Source organism: Bos taurus, chromosome 10 (genome assembly GCF_002263795.3).
Source record: "Bos taurus isolate L1 Dominette 01449 registration number 42190680 breed Hereford chromosome 10, ARS-UCD2.0, whole genome shotgun sequence".
Lineage (NCBI taxonomy): Eukaryota > Metazoa > Chordata > Mammalia > Artiodactyla > Bovidae > Bos > Bos taurus.
The window spans coordinates 56,854,798-56,870,416 of NC_037337.1; positions in this window are offsets into that span (position 1 = coordinate 56,854,798).

Sequence of the window (15,619 nt, forward strand, 5' to 3'; positions counted from 1 at the left end):
CCAAGGGTGAGTTGTGGCTTTTTCCAATTTGTTGACCTTACAATGCCCAGAAGAGTTTTCTCACCTCCTCTCCAGCCTGCCTCAGATATTAAGTGTATCTGTGCTGAACCAGGAATGTGACAGATTCTTTGCATTTATTCTGGCAAAAGCAGTGGATTAGTGCATGCTGGAATGCCAAGGAAGATTCAGGTGTTTGTACAGAAAATATATCACTCCCACTGAAAACACCCATTCTTAGAATAGTGGTGCTTTCCCTCGCTTATATGGAATCAGCCTCCTTACTCAAATTGCACTCCTTAAAGGGTCAGCATCTGAGAAATTACAGAGCATGTTTCTTTAGGATGGAAAGATTAAAAACTACACTGTAATCTGGGAGGCCACATGGTTTTTTAGGATCTGTACAGTGCCCTGAATTTGGTTCAGTGAGTATGTGATTTGCATGCATGGTCACATCTCTGGATCAAAACCTTTTAGACAGTCATGCACATCTACTCAGCCTTGGCCCCCACCTCAGGATGAGAACATAATGGCTGCAATAACTAGTGGGCTTGGCATTCCTGGGCCTTTCTTCCCTTGCCTGGCTGTGCCTTGCCCACCAGTAAAGTGTTTACAAACCGAATTTCCTCAAATCAGTGCTCCAAGATATGTTAATAGGTGCTCCATGGGGAAAAAAAACTACCTCATGGAAAAATAAGTTTGGGAAGTTCTGGGTTAAATAATGTAAAAAACCCCAACAAAACCTATACTGTTTCTCAGAGCCTTTGATTTGGCTATATATATGAAGTATGTAAAAGAATAATATTATGTGCATTTCCCCAAATTATTTGTCCTGAAATTCAATCAACAATTAGACTTCAGTGGTACAAAATTTGGGAAATGCTGAATTAAAGAAAGTGAGAATGTCTTCTCTAACTAGTGAGCAGAAATTACTGCAACTAATAGAAGCAGACAATGTAAGTGGTAGAATGGATCTTACTTATTTTCTAACAACAACAACAAAAAAACCAACAACTCTCAAACTATAGGCAATTCTAAAGCCTGAGAGACTTAATAGTTATTGTATATTCATGTGCTCACACATCTTACACATGTATATACTAAACTATTTCAAAAACATGTAAATTGTAAACTGTATTTTACAGTTCTAGTAAATTCATAAGAGCTTTTTTGTCATCTACCAACCATCAGCACACCTATCACGTGCAAGTCTTGGGATATTTTGCAGAGAAAACGGGGTTCCTCTACATGGAAAGGCTTAGAGTCTCTTCATTCAATATACAAGGAGACTGACATTAGTCTTATATTATATAATAAGACTTATTCCCTTCAAGTTTCTTAGTTGTCTTTATTCTCCTTGTGATTGGACAAAGTCTTTGAATTAGTGTTTTTTATAACAGCTGGGAACATAGTGGTCTATAGAGGTGATTAACAGCCACTCTGCAGGCAGATTGTGTGTCAGTCTGATCAAGGAACAAATTAAGTTGGTTTCTGGCTTCTCTGATGGCAAATAGGGTTGTTGATAGAGGTGGAGTTGGTGTATTTCAAGAATCACACAGACATCTGTGTCGAGATGCTTGAGGCAGAGCAAGATGCATAGAAAATTCTTGGGTGGTTTCCATCACTTCATGGGAAATAGATGGAGAAACAGTGGAAACAGTGTCAGACTTTATTTTTCTGGGATCCAAAATCACTGCAGATGGTGATTGCAGCCATGAAATTAAAAGACGCTTACTCCTTGGAAGGAAAGTTATGACCAACCTAGACAGCATATTCAAAAGCAGAGACATTACTTTGCCAACAAAGGTCTGCCTAGTCAAGGCTATGGTTTTTCCTGTGGTCATGTATGGATGTGAGAGTTGGCCTGTGAAGAAGGCTGAGCCCCAAAGAATTGATGCTTTTGAACTGTGGTGTTGGAGAAGACTCTTGAGAGTCCATTGGACTGCAAGGAGATCCAACCAGTCCATTCTGAAAGAGATCAGCCCTGGGATTGCTTTAGAAGGAATGATGCTAAAGGTGAAACTCCAGTACTTTGGCCACCTCGTGTGAAGAGTTGACTCATTGGAAAAGACTCTGATGCTGGGAAGGATTGGGGGCAAGAGGAGAAGGGGACGACAGAGGATGAGATGGCTGGATGGCATCACCAACTCGATGAACATGAGTCTGAGTGAACTCCGGGAGTTGGTGATGGACAAGGAGACCTGGTGTGCTGCGATTCATGGGGTCACGAAAAGCCGGACACGACTTAGTGACTGAACTGAACTGAACTGGGATGACTTAAGACATGACCAATGATGAATGGACAGATGAAGGGAATTTTCCATTATACACCACATTCATGAACAAGTGTGTGTCAAATAGAGGTCATGAAAAGAAGCATATTTACTAATGTGAATAAACAAAATGAACCATCTAGCAAATATGCATAAAGATGCTACTTAATCTAGATGTGAAAGTTTAGCTCCATTTAGGAGAGATATAAGCCTCAAATTAATAAAGATAATAAAAGGGAGAAAGAATATTTAGGAACACGAATCTATATTTAGTTAATTTGTCACTTCCGTAAAAATTACTGATTGTCTGTGTCATGCACTGAAGCTTCTAGACTGAAAAAGGACAGCAGCCAGTTCCTTAAGTTTATGAACTGGTCAGAGAGATAACTCAAGAAACATTTGCAGTAGAGTGTGACAAGCACTAGAACAGATATAAGTACAGGTTGCTCCATTGAAAAAGAGTCTTTCTCAATGATGAGATGAGGGGGAAGGATGGGAAATAAAGCAAGGCTTTTCAGAAAAAGTAATAGGCTTGCTAAGATCTGAAGGATGTGTGGTGTCATCAGATAAGTAAAGGAGTGAAACAGAGTTATTGCTAGAAAGAACAGCAGGTAGAAAAGCTTAGAGGTGACACTGACAGCCAAATTAGTTTGGAAAACTGAAAGCAGTTCAGGACAACCTTTTAGGTTGAGTGTGTATAGGATGGTAGCAGAAGAGAGATGGCACGTGGCAGGGACACCAGGTGAAGCCACCTGGATAAACAGCAGTCAACCATTAAGAATATGCTAAAATAAACTGTATTACAAAGGCAATGGGAAATTCTTGAAGAATTTTAAGTAGAGGAGCAACTTGATCAAAAATATATTTAAGAACAACCAACCTAACCTGACAAGAATTGAATTTAGTAGGTATAAGAAAATCTGTGGAGAGAAACTATTCAAGATTAGCAGTATATCCAGAGGGATATTCATTTAAGGTAGTGATGGTGGGGCTGGAGCGAAAAGGACAGATTTCAGAGATAGCGGTGAACTCAACAGGAGTTTATAGTGATTTACTAGATGCATAAATGGGGTTGCAGAGGTAGAATTAAAGATGGGACCCAGGTATCTTCTTGGCCTCATGTGCTGATGGCACTGCCATGTCCTGAGCGAGACATCATGAGAGCGAGACATCATGAGAGCAAGAACATGTGTCTCCTTCAGGGTGGGGTATGGTGGGGCTACACAATACATTCTGGCATTTTTATCTTTAATTTTTAACTCAATTGTTTAAAGTATATTTTAACACAGGATTTCAGAGGAGAAATTCCAAGTGATGAGAAGTCCCAGGGTGCACACTCGGGAACGAATGGCTGAAGTGGAGGTGAAGGTTACTGGAATAGAAGTGATCAAGGAATGGATTGGCTAGAACAGATTGTTCTTAACAATTCTCAAATCCCCCAAGATAACAACAGAGCTTGCTTTAGAGATCCAAATAATCAATCCAAGTTTAAAGTCTTCAATAAATGAGGGGGAAGTTACCATGCTACTACAAGAAGTCAAGAGTGATATGGCCAAATATTATGAGTAGCCTGTAAGGATGAGGGATTTTTACACAAAGGTAGAGGCATAATGTTTGGCCAGCCAGATGTTTTGGAGAGTGAGATACTTGAGATGTAAGAAAAATAAAGGCACCTTCTTGATGAAATTTCAAGGATGTTGGTATCCTCAGGAAAGAGCATATCAATTAAAGCCAGCAGTTTAGGGATGTATTTGTAGAAAGCCTGAGACCATAGAGGGTTTGTGTGCAACATAACAGGAAATCCTGAGAACACAGTGGAAGATTTGAAAAGAGGATCAATGGATGTTTAGGTCCACAGAGGAAGCATAGAGCTATCTGGGGATGAGAGTCTGGGGAAAATGGATGAACAAAAGGAGGAGTCTAAGGCAAGGACCAGGATAATGGAATGGTGATGAATAATTGGTTTAGGGCATTAGTAGATTCTTAAAGCTGCTATAACAAATTACCAGAAATGTAACAGCTTAGAACAATACAAATGCATTATCTTACAGTTCTGGGGATCAGAAATCCAAAAATAGGATTGATAGGGTAAAAATTTATGTGTCAGCAGGGCTGCATTTCTTCTAGAAGCTCCAGGGGAGAATCCATCCCTTGCTTTTTCCAGATTCTAGAGGCTTGCCCTCATTCCCTGGCTTGTGGTTCCCTTCCAGGAATATTGTTCCACCATCTGCTTCCACCATCACATATCCTCCTCTGATTCTTCTGCCTTTCTCTTTCCCATATAAAAATATTTGTGCTTATAGGTGCACCCAGTTAATCTAGGATACTTTCCATCTCAAATTCTTTTTCTTTTTTTTAAATTATTTACTTATTTATTTATGGCTGCACTGGGTCTTCCTTGCTGCATGCAGGCTTTCTTTAGTTGCAGTGAGCAGGGGCTACTCTTCGTTGTAGTGTGCAGGCTTCTCATTGTGGTGACTTCTCTTGTCATGGAGCACAAGTTTAGGCACATGGGCTTTAGTGACCTGCTGCCTATGGAATCTTCCTGGACCAGGAATTGAACCCGTGTGCCCTGCATTGGCAGATGGATATTTCTTCACTGTACCACTAGGGAAGCCCTCAAATTCTTAATTATGTTTGCAAAATTCTTTTGCCATGTGACCAACACATTCACAGGTTATCAGAATGAGGACGTGGACATCTTTGAGGAGCTGTGATTCTGCCAACCACAGGGGCCACAAAGTGTGCTGGCGAGGGGATGAATAAAGTTGGAAACAGCGGAACAGGCTCAGGGCTCTCATCGGGGATTGACCGAGTTAGGAATGACTGATTTTGAAAGAATTCTGATATAGATCAGGTTGTTGATGAAAGAATCATGTGGATCTCAGAATCCCACCACAACCTGAAAACAACAGTGGACTCCGAAACTTATCAGCAGAGAACTGAACTGAGAGGATGAGCATTCGGAGCTTCTGGCAACCACGGGACGATCACATCAATTTCCTTAGACGAGGTTGAAAATGAGGTATGTTCATTGCATTTATTTATCAAATATTTAGTTAGCCTATATGTAGCTACAGATACAGGATAAAAATAATAAAGTAGTTTTTATGAGACTGATGTACTGCTAAGGAGGCAGATGAAAGAATAGTTTTTAAAAAGAGCTTTGCTAGCTAGGGAAGGAGGTAAGGCATGAACAAAGAAGAGAGTCAGAGTGATGTAGAGACTGTTGCCAGGATACCAAGGAAATGCTTCAACTAATAAGCTTCTTTTTCTTTGAATCATTCTTTACATCTTGCTGCTGCTGCTGCTAAGTCGCTTCGGTCATGTCCGACTCTGTGCGACCCCATGGACGGCAGCCCACCAGGGATCTTACCAGTCACTAAATCCCATGTTTGTTCCTTACAAAATTCTTGCAAATACATTATTTTTGTCTCAATTTGCCTTCTACCACATCAATCCACATTGCCCTAAACTTCACATTTTAATTTTTCTAAGAAATGGAAAAATTAGAACAAAACTATTCATGGGGGAGAAATGATGGGTTAGATTTGGTATATGCTCGTCTTAAGAAAAATGCAGGATAAGAGATATAGGACAAGTTTGGTGAGTCAGATTTGAAAGTCATCTACATGACAATAGTACTGAAATCCAAGACTGAATAAATACTTTCAGGGTGAGATTTGGGAGAAATAAGGGCTGATAATCAAGAACTGAGGTCCATACATGAGGAGAGAAAAATCAGAGAGGTGGGAGAGAGCCACGAGAGAAACATAAGGGCACCATTTGTTACAGAAACTTTTGTCACAGGGGTCAAATGGAGTGTCACTAGTGTTTAAAAGCTGAAAAGAGAAGAGATAAGCCAAGGACATGCCTTGGATTTAGCAAGAAGGAGAGCATTATAACCTTGAAAAAAAATTATGGCAAATAATTGAGGATCTCAGGTAAGAGAAAAGTTTAGTTTCTTTGAAAGTGGTGGTATTATATAAACAAATCTTGATTTAGTCCAGGAAACTTTAATATAATACCACAGGCAGAGTAACTTATAAACAAGAGAAAATTTATCTCTCTTATCACAGTTCAAGAGGCTGTACGTTCAAGATTAAGTACCACCATAGTTAGGTGAGAACCCTCTTCTGGGTTGCAGACTTCTCATAGTGTCCTCACACGGTCAAAGGGGTGAGTGATTTCTGTAGGGTCTCTTTTATAAGAACACTAATCCCATTCATGAATGTACTACGCTTTCAAAGGCCCCACCTCTTGGGGGGATTAAAATTCAACATATGACTTTTGGGGGATACAAACAGACAATCAGATCGGATCAGTCACTCATCGTGTCCGACTCTTTGCGACCCCATGAATCGCAGCATGCCAGGCCTCCCTGTCCATCACCAATTACCGGAGTTCACTCAGACTCACATCCATCGAGTCAATGATGCCATCCAGCCATCTCATCCTCTGTCATCCCCTTCTCCTCTTGCCCCCAATCCCTCCCAGCATCAGAGTCTTTTCCAATGAGTCAACTCTTCGCATGAGGTGGCCAAAGTACTGGAGTTTCAGCTTTAGCATCATTCCTTCCAAAGAAATCCCAGGGCTCATCTCCTTCAGAATGGACTGGTTGGATCTCCTTGCAGTCCAAGGGACTCTCAAGAGTCTTCTCCAACACCACAGTTCAAAAGCATCAATTCTTCAGCACTCAGCCTTCTTCACAGTCCAACTCTCACATCCATACATGACCACAGGAAAAACCATAGCCTTGACTAGACAGACCTTTGTTGGCAAAGTAATGTCTCTGCTTTTGAATATGCTATCTAGGTTGGTCATAACTTTCCTTCCAAGGAGTAAGCATCTTTTAATTTCATGGCTGCAGTCACCATCTGCAGTGATTTTGGAGCCCAGAAAAATAAAGTCTGACACTGTTTCCACTGTTTCCCCATCTATTTCCCATTAAGTGATGGGACCAGATGCCATGATCTTCGTTTTCTGAATGTTGAGCTTTAAGCCAACTTTTTCACTCTCCACTTTCACTTTCATCAAGAGGCTCTTTAGTTCCTCTTCACTTTCTGCCATAAGGGTGGTGTCATCTGCATATCTGAGGTTATTGATATTTCTCCTGGCAATCTTGATTCCAGCTTGTGTTTCTTCCAGTCCAGCATTTCTCATGATGTACTCTGCATATAAGTTAAATAAACAAGGTGACAATATACAGCCTTGATGAACTCCTTTTCCTATTTGGAACCAGTCTGTTGTTCCACGTCCAGTTCTAACTGTTGCTTCCTGACCTGCATACAAATTTCTCAAGAGGCAGATCAGGTGGTCTGGTATTCCCATATCTTTCACAATTTTCCACAGTTTATTGTGATCCACACAGTCAAAGGCTTTGGCATAGTCAATAAGCAGAAATAGATGCCTTTCTGGAACTCTTGCTTTTTCCATGATCCAGCGGATGTTGGCAATTTGATCTCTGGTTCTTCTGCCTTTTCTAAAACCAGCTTGAACATCAGGAAGTTCACGGTTCACATATTGCTGAAGCCTGGCTTGGAGAATTTTGAGCATTACTTGACTAGCGTGTGAGATGAGTGCAATTGTGTGGTAGTTTGAGCATTCTTTGGCATTGCCTTTCTTAGGGATTGGAATGAAAACTGACCTTTTCCAGTCCTGTGGCCACTGCTGAGTTTTCCAAATTTGCTGGCATATTGACAATAGCAACCTCAACATGGTCCACACTGATAAATAAACTTATTTGTGTGATATGATTACACATGCTATGAAGTGACAAGTGATTGGAAGCCATGGATCTTCCTACTTAGGTAAGAAGCAGATTAAAGGGAATTTTCAACCTATTTTTTCCCCCATTAGACAGAAAGAGCACTTGAAGAAGGGATGTATTTTAATAACAGAATAAGAAGGAAAAAAAAATGGAAGTATCTGAATCCAGGTCCTAGTTATAGGTTTAGAGATCAAAAGTGGAAGGATATTTTGGCCATGGTTTTTTTTCTGTATGAACCAGCCACAATGGTGATCCCATCATATTGTTGAGTCTCTTGCTTAGGAAATTAGTCATCATGTGATGGGAAGTTGAGTAGGGTACAGCATCATCATAGGGGAACTCAGGAACCTGGCCTTGCTTGGCCTGACTTGATACTTGGATACAAAGATCTTACAGGTATATTGATATTTCAGGGTCAGACAGAGTTAAGTTTCTGGATTCATTTAATATTTCCCTAGATTTTAGCTTATTGAAGAATATCAGGATGAAGGAGCTCTTAAGGAAACTTTCTTAATCTAAATCCCCCATCACTGCCTTTAGCATCAGTGAGAGTGGCTGATGTGCTGCCTGCAGTGGAGGCCCTAAAGAACAAGCCTGAGGCAGAGGAGAAGGATAACATTAAACAAGAAGCCTAATTTCTAGAGACAACATGTTGAATAAGAAAAGTGTGGCTCACTGAGTTGAAAGATGCACAGAAAGCATTCTGATTACATTAGTAATGATAACCAGGCAACTGGAAATTGCGGTTTACGCGGGCTGGCTTGTCCAAAGTAGATGATATCCTTGAATGGACAGATGCTTAGGTGTTACCAGGATACAGATAGAGAACAGGCCTGAGTGAATGGGGCATGAAAATGGCCTATTCCATCTTATAAAATATAAATCCATTCCAGAGAACATTCCTTCCGACTTGAACATCAACTGGTCTGTGACAGAGTAATTGAAGGGGAGGAAGGAAGCTGTAACTTTGCAGGAGCAATGGTTTTATTCATATAAAACTAGTCTTAATTTTAGAATTTTAAATATTATTTTAGAAAAAAATTTGTGCCCATACAAATCCATGTCTTTCACCTTCTCTCTTTCCTACCATCTACATTTTTATCTATGTTATCTTGTACAAGAAATTATACAGCATTGTGTGTGGTTAAACACTTTCACATAGTATCAAAACCCATCTCTTTTACATGCTAGCTTCAGAACTTTGTCACAAGTTACCCAAACTCTCTAAGCCTGAGTTAATTCATCTGTAAAATGACACTAATAATAGTGTCTCCTTTAAGAGTTGTTATGATTACAATGACATAATGTGAATGAAGTGCTTAGCACAGGGCCTGGGACACAATAAGAATTCAATAAATAGTTGTTATTATTATTTTATTAGCTAACATCACAGTACACTAGGGGGAAAAAATGAACCAAAATTACAGCCCTAGGCTCTAATTCTCAATGAGTCACTTCTAGCTCTTTGATTCCCATCTTTTAAATGGGAATGATATCTATGTCAAGAGATGATCTAGGCTTGTTCTTTGAATTAACAGAATCATGAATATCTGTATATTGTATATCTGTATATTGTAAAAGGTTTTTAAGTGTAAGGTAAGGAAAAGAAATAAAATTTTAGCACAATAGCTCTGCCTTTACTTCCAGAACTAGCATACGGGCAAATAAATACAAAGTTGGGACCTTATATAGCTGCCATCACTTACCCAATATAAACATAAAGGCTGTTATTCTACCAGATTTTCAAACTAGTTGAATGGGTCTGTTTTAGGTCAGTCTTAGATTTAAAAAAAAAAAAAGTTGAAATTTCATTTTATTTGTCTATTGATAATATGATAAAGTTCCATGGATATTTTAAAATACCTACTATGTACTATGCATAATATAGTAGTAAAAGTTAGATACAGAGAGTTAGGAGCCTTGAATTGGACTTGTAATAAATTGCAGTGACATTGACCTTATAATGTACATGTTTCCATCAAGTCACCTATTAAAAGACTGTTACAATACTTATCTACTATGCAAAGGAACTATAAATTGGTATGAATGTTAAGCCTCTCTCAGAAAAAACACTATCTAAGCAAAAGCCTCACCATCATGTCATCCCTGGATTTGATGCCCCTGGTTAATAGATGCAAAGTATAAACCACTGAATTATTCATTTGCCCTTACAGTTCTGCCCCAGAACAAAGTATGCTGGAAGCCAGCCCAGTGAAGGGCAACAGAAAAAGTGCCTGGTTTTGAAAAACTGATGAAAAGAGGATGTGATAAGAGACGACAAACCGACCCAGAGTAATATATTCTAATGCTGTGTCCGCTGACACAGCCCCTGCCATTGGTTAGGAGCCAATCCAATGTTTTAACAAAAACTGATTGATTGAGAATGATAAAGAAAGGACCCCACAGGAAGCACAAAGACAAACCACTTCATGGAAAGATGACCTGACCAAAGGTAAGCAATCCATTTCAAATCCTAAAAGATGATGCTTTTAAAGTGCTGCACTCAATATGCCAGCAAATTTGGAAAACTCAGCAGTGGCCACAGGACTGAAAAAGGTCAGTTTTCATTCCAATCCCTAAGAAAGTCAATGCCAAAGAATGCTCAAACTACCGCACAACTGCACTCATCTCACATGCTAGTAAAGTAATGCTCAAAATTCTCCAAGCCAGGTTTCAACAGTACATGAACCATGAAATTCCAGATATTCAAGCTGGATTTAGAAAAGGCAGAGGAACCACAGATCAAATTGCCGACATCCATTAGATCATCAAAAAAGCAAGAGAGTTCCAGAAAAACATCTACTTCTGCTTTATTGAATATGCTAAAGCCTTTGATTGTGTGGATCACAACAAACTGTGGAAAATTCTGAAAGAGATGGGAATACCAGACCACCTAATCTGCTTCCTGAGAAATCTATATGCAGGTCAAGAAGCAACACTTAGAACTGGACATGGACCAACAGACTGGTTTCAAATAGGGAAAGAAGCATGTCAAGGCTGTATATTGCCACCGGCTTATATAACATATGCAGAGTACATCATGTGAAATGCCAGGCTGGATAAAGCACAAGCTGGAATCAAGATTGCCTGGAGAAATATCAACAACCTCAGATATGCAGATGACACCACCCTTATGGCAGAAAGTGAAGAAGAACTAAAGAGCCTCCTGATGAAAGTGAAAGAGGAGAGTGAAAAAGTTGGCTTAAAACTCAACATTCAGAAAACTAAGATCATGGCATCTTGTCCCATCACTTCATGGTAAACAGATAGAGAAACAATGGAAACAGTGACAGACTTTATCTTTTGGGGCTCCAAAATCCCTGAAGATGCTGACTGCAGCCATGAAATTAAAAGACACTCGCACCTTGGAAGAAAAGCTATGACCAAACTAGACAGAATATTAGAAAGTAGAGATATTACTTTGCCAACAAAGGTCCATCTTGTCAAAGCTATGGTTTTTCCAGTAGTCATGTATGGATGTGAGAGTTGGACTATAAAGAAAGCTGAGCACTGAAGAATTGATGCTTTTGAAGTATGGTGTTGGAGAAGACTCTTGAGAGTCACTTGGACTGCAAGGAGATCCAACCAGTCAATCCTAAGGAAATAAGTCCTGGATATTCATTGGAAGGACTGATGCTGAAGTTGAAACTCCAATACTGTGGCCACCTGGTATGAAGAGTTTACTCATTGGAAAAGACCCAGATGCTGGGAAAGATTGAAGGCAGGAAGAGAAGGGGATGACAGAATGAGATGGTTAGATGGCATCACCAAGTCGATGGACATGAGTTTGAGCAAGCTCCAGGAGTTGGTGATGGACAGGGAAGCCTGGCGTGATGCACTCTGTGGGGTCGCAAAAAGTCGGACACAACTGAGCGGCTAACCTGAACTGAAGTGATCTATGTGTGGGATAGAGTTCAAGAGAGGATTCAGCTTTGTTTACAAAAGTCTCTGCTGTGTGAAAGAAAGTTCTAAACACAATAAACAACACTGATACATCACCTTACATTTTATAAAGCCTTTTCACGCACACAATCACATTTAACTCTTACTGATCCAAAGACTCACAGCTTTTTGCATGTGCCTGCCTTCTGGATCAGCACAAGGTATACTCCTTTTATCTGTGTGCTCTCGGGTTCATTCTGATTAGTCCTTCCTCACCAACCTGGACAGTATGCCTGTGCACTCTGGCTGAGGTCATGGCCTTTTGTTCTTGTTAGTAGACGTGGTCCTAATATTTGGACATAGGCTGTCCTAGTTGGCCCCTGCTGTTTATCAATACATGCATTTCTCCTGTCCCTTTCCTTATGTCATAGGGTTATACAATTCCATTTTCTGAAATCTTTACATCATGTGGGTTCGATTGACTTTTTCATATTGTCATACAATCTGAGTGCTAGTCATTCGGTCTCAGTGTGAATGGCCCCAGTGAAAGGAAGTCCCCTGATTTGCAAGGCAGTCCATTCCAGTAAATTGCATTTCCCTAAATCACCACAAGGATGCCTTCCATCCTACTTGCTCTGCTTACAGGGAGATTTTGAGGCTTCTCTCAGAGACTGAAGCCTACGGTTTCTCCACTCAAATCTGGACAGAGTTTGGGACTGCTCCAACCAATAGAGTGCAGCAGAGTGACACTGTGACTTATGAGGCCATCTCTCAAAAGATGACAGCTTCTAGCTAGCCCACTCTGGAATGTTTCTTCTAAGAAAGTCAGCCAACATGCTATGTGGAAGCCCAAGCTCACCATAGAAAGAGACTGCACAGAAAGCCCCATCTAAAGAGCAACTGAGGACTTCCTATCAAATATCCACCAAATATCACCTGTGAGTGAGTGACACTTTGGATGATTCCAGTCCCCAGCCTTAGAGCCACCTTATTTGATGCAAAGTGGAGCAGAAATGAGCTATCTGTCCATGCAGACTTATGTCTCTTCATAACTGCATGAGGCTTAATATCAAGAGGATCAGTGCTCTAGGAGCACTGGAAAAGCCTCTTCCTCATTAGGGCTTGATTTAGACAAAGAGATCCTGGACTTCAAGCTGAGGCTTTAATAGGTTGACAGGGAGATGTATATTTCACTTGTGTGAGGATATGAATTGTTGTGGCCAGAAGGCAGATTGTGACAAGTGTCACAATCTACCAGCAACGCTACCCATTCCATTTATATGATGGAATGTTACAATATGATGTTGAGGCTTCTCCCACTGAGACGTGAGGACTACATTCTCTCCTCTTGAATTTGGGCAGGGGCTTCTGTCTGCTTCAACCAATAGCAAAAGGTAGAGGGGATGCTACATGGCTTCCAAGGCTAGATCTTTGGGGGATGCCCACGCATTCCACTCTGATAAGACCTGCTGTCATCCTGTGAGAAAGCCCAAATTAGCCCAGGTGGAGAGGATGCCTGGAGAGGAACTGAGGTCCCAGCCAACATCCAGTTCAAGTGAAAGGAATTCCAGATGATCCAAGATGCACAATGATACAACATGTGAAACAGTAGAGCTATATAACACTAAACAGTGTTCGAATTATAGTTCAGTTCAGTTGCTCGGTTGAGTCTGACTCTTTGCAACCCCATGGACTGCAGCATGCCAGGCCTCCCTGTCTATCACCAACTCCCCAAGCTTGCTCAAACTTATGTCCATCGAGTAAGTGATGCCATCCAACCATCTCATCCTCTGTCATCCCCTTCTCCTCCTGCCTTCAATCTTTCCCAGCATCAGAGTCTTTTCAAATGAGTTACTTTGAACCAGGTGGCCACAGTATTGGAGTTTCAGCTTCATCATCAGTCCTTCCAATGAATATTCATGGTAGATTTCCTTTAGGATTGACTGTTTGATCTCCTTGCTGTCCAAGGAACTCTCAAGAGTCTTCTCCAACACCATACTTTAAAAGCATCAATTATTCAGTGCTCAGATTTCTTTATAGTTCAACTCTGATATCCATACATGACTACTGGAAAAACCATAGCTTTAACTAGATGGACCTTTGTCAGCAAAATAATGTCTGCTTTTTAATATGCTGTCTAAGTTGTTCATAGTTTTTCTTCCAAGGAGCAAGCATCTTTTAATTTCATGGCTGCAGTCACCATCTGCAGTGATTTTGGAGCCCAATAAAACAAAGTCTGTCACTGTTTCCATTGTTTCTCCATCTGTTTGCCATGAAGTGATGGGACTGGATAACATGATCTTAGTTTTCTGAATGTTGAGTTTTAAGCCAGCTTTTGCACTCTCTTCTTTCACTTTCATCAAGAGACTCTTTAGTTCCTCTTGGCTTTCTGCCATAAGGGGGGTGTCATCCACATACCTGAGGTTGTTGATATTTCTCCCAGCAATCTTGATTGTGCTTCATCCAGTTCAGCATTTTTCAATATGTACTCTGAATATAAGAAATAGATGGGGAAACAGTGGAAACAGTGTCAGACTTTATTTTTTTGGGCTCCAAAATCACTGTAGATGGTGACTGCAGCCATGAAATTAAAAGACACTTACTCCTTGGAAGGAAAGTTATGACCAACCTAGATAGCATATTCAAAAGCAGAGACATTACTTTGCCAACAAAGGTCCATCTAGTCAAGGCTATGGTTTTTCCTGTGGTCATGTATGGATGTGAGAGTTGGACTGTGAAGAAGGCTGAGTGCTGAAGAATTGATGCTTTTGAACTGTGGTGTTGGAAAAGACTCTTGAGAGTCCCTTGGACTGCAAGGAGATCCAACCAGTCCATTCTGAAGGAGATGAGCCCTGGGATTTCTTTGGAAGGAATGATGCTGAAGCTGAAACTCCAGTACTTTGGCCACCTCATGTGAAGAGCTGACTCATTGGAAAAGACTCTGATGCTGGGAGGGATTGGGGGCAGGAGGAGAAGGGGACGCCAAAGGATGAGATGGCTGGATGGCATCACTGACTCGATGGACTTGAGTCTGAATGAACTCCAGGAGTTGGTGATGGACAGGGAGGCCTGGCGTGCTGCGGTTCATGGGGTCGCAAAGAGTCGGACACGACTGAGCAACTGAACTGAACTGACAATATACAGCCTTGACATATTCCCTTCCCAATTTTGAACCAGTCCATTGTTCCATGTCTGGTTCTATCTGTTGCTTCTTGAGCTTATAGAGATTTCTCAGGAGGCAGGCATGGTGCTCTGGTATTCCCATTTCTTTAAGAATTTTCCACAGTCTGTTGTGATCCACACAGTCAAAGGCTTTGGCACAGTCAATAAAGCAGAAGTAGATGTTCTTCAGCAGTTCTGTTGCTTTTTCTATGATCCAATGGATGTTTGCAATTTGATCTCTTGTTCCTCTGCCTTTTCTAAATCCAGCTTGAACATCTGGAAGTTCATGGTTCATGTACTGTTGAAGCCTGACTTGGAGAATTTTGAGCTTTACTCTGTTCGCATGTGAGATGAGTGCAATTGTGCAGTAGTTTGAACATTCTTTGGCATTGCCCTTCTTTGGGATTGGAATGAAAACTGACCTTTTCCAGTCCTGTGGCCACTGCTGAGTTTTCTAAAATTGCTGGCATATTGAGTCCAGCACTTTAACAGCATCATCTTCTAGGATTTGAAATAGCTCAGCTGGAATTCCATC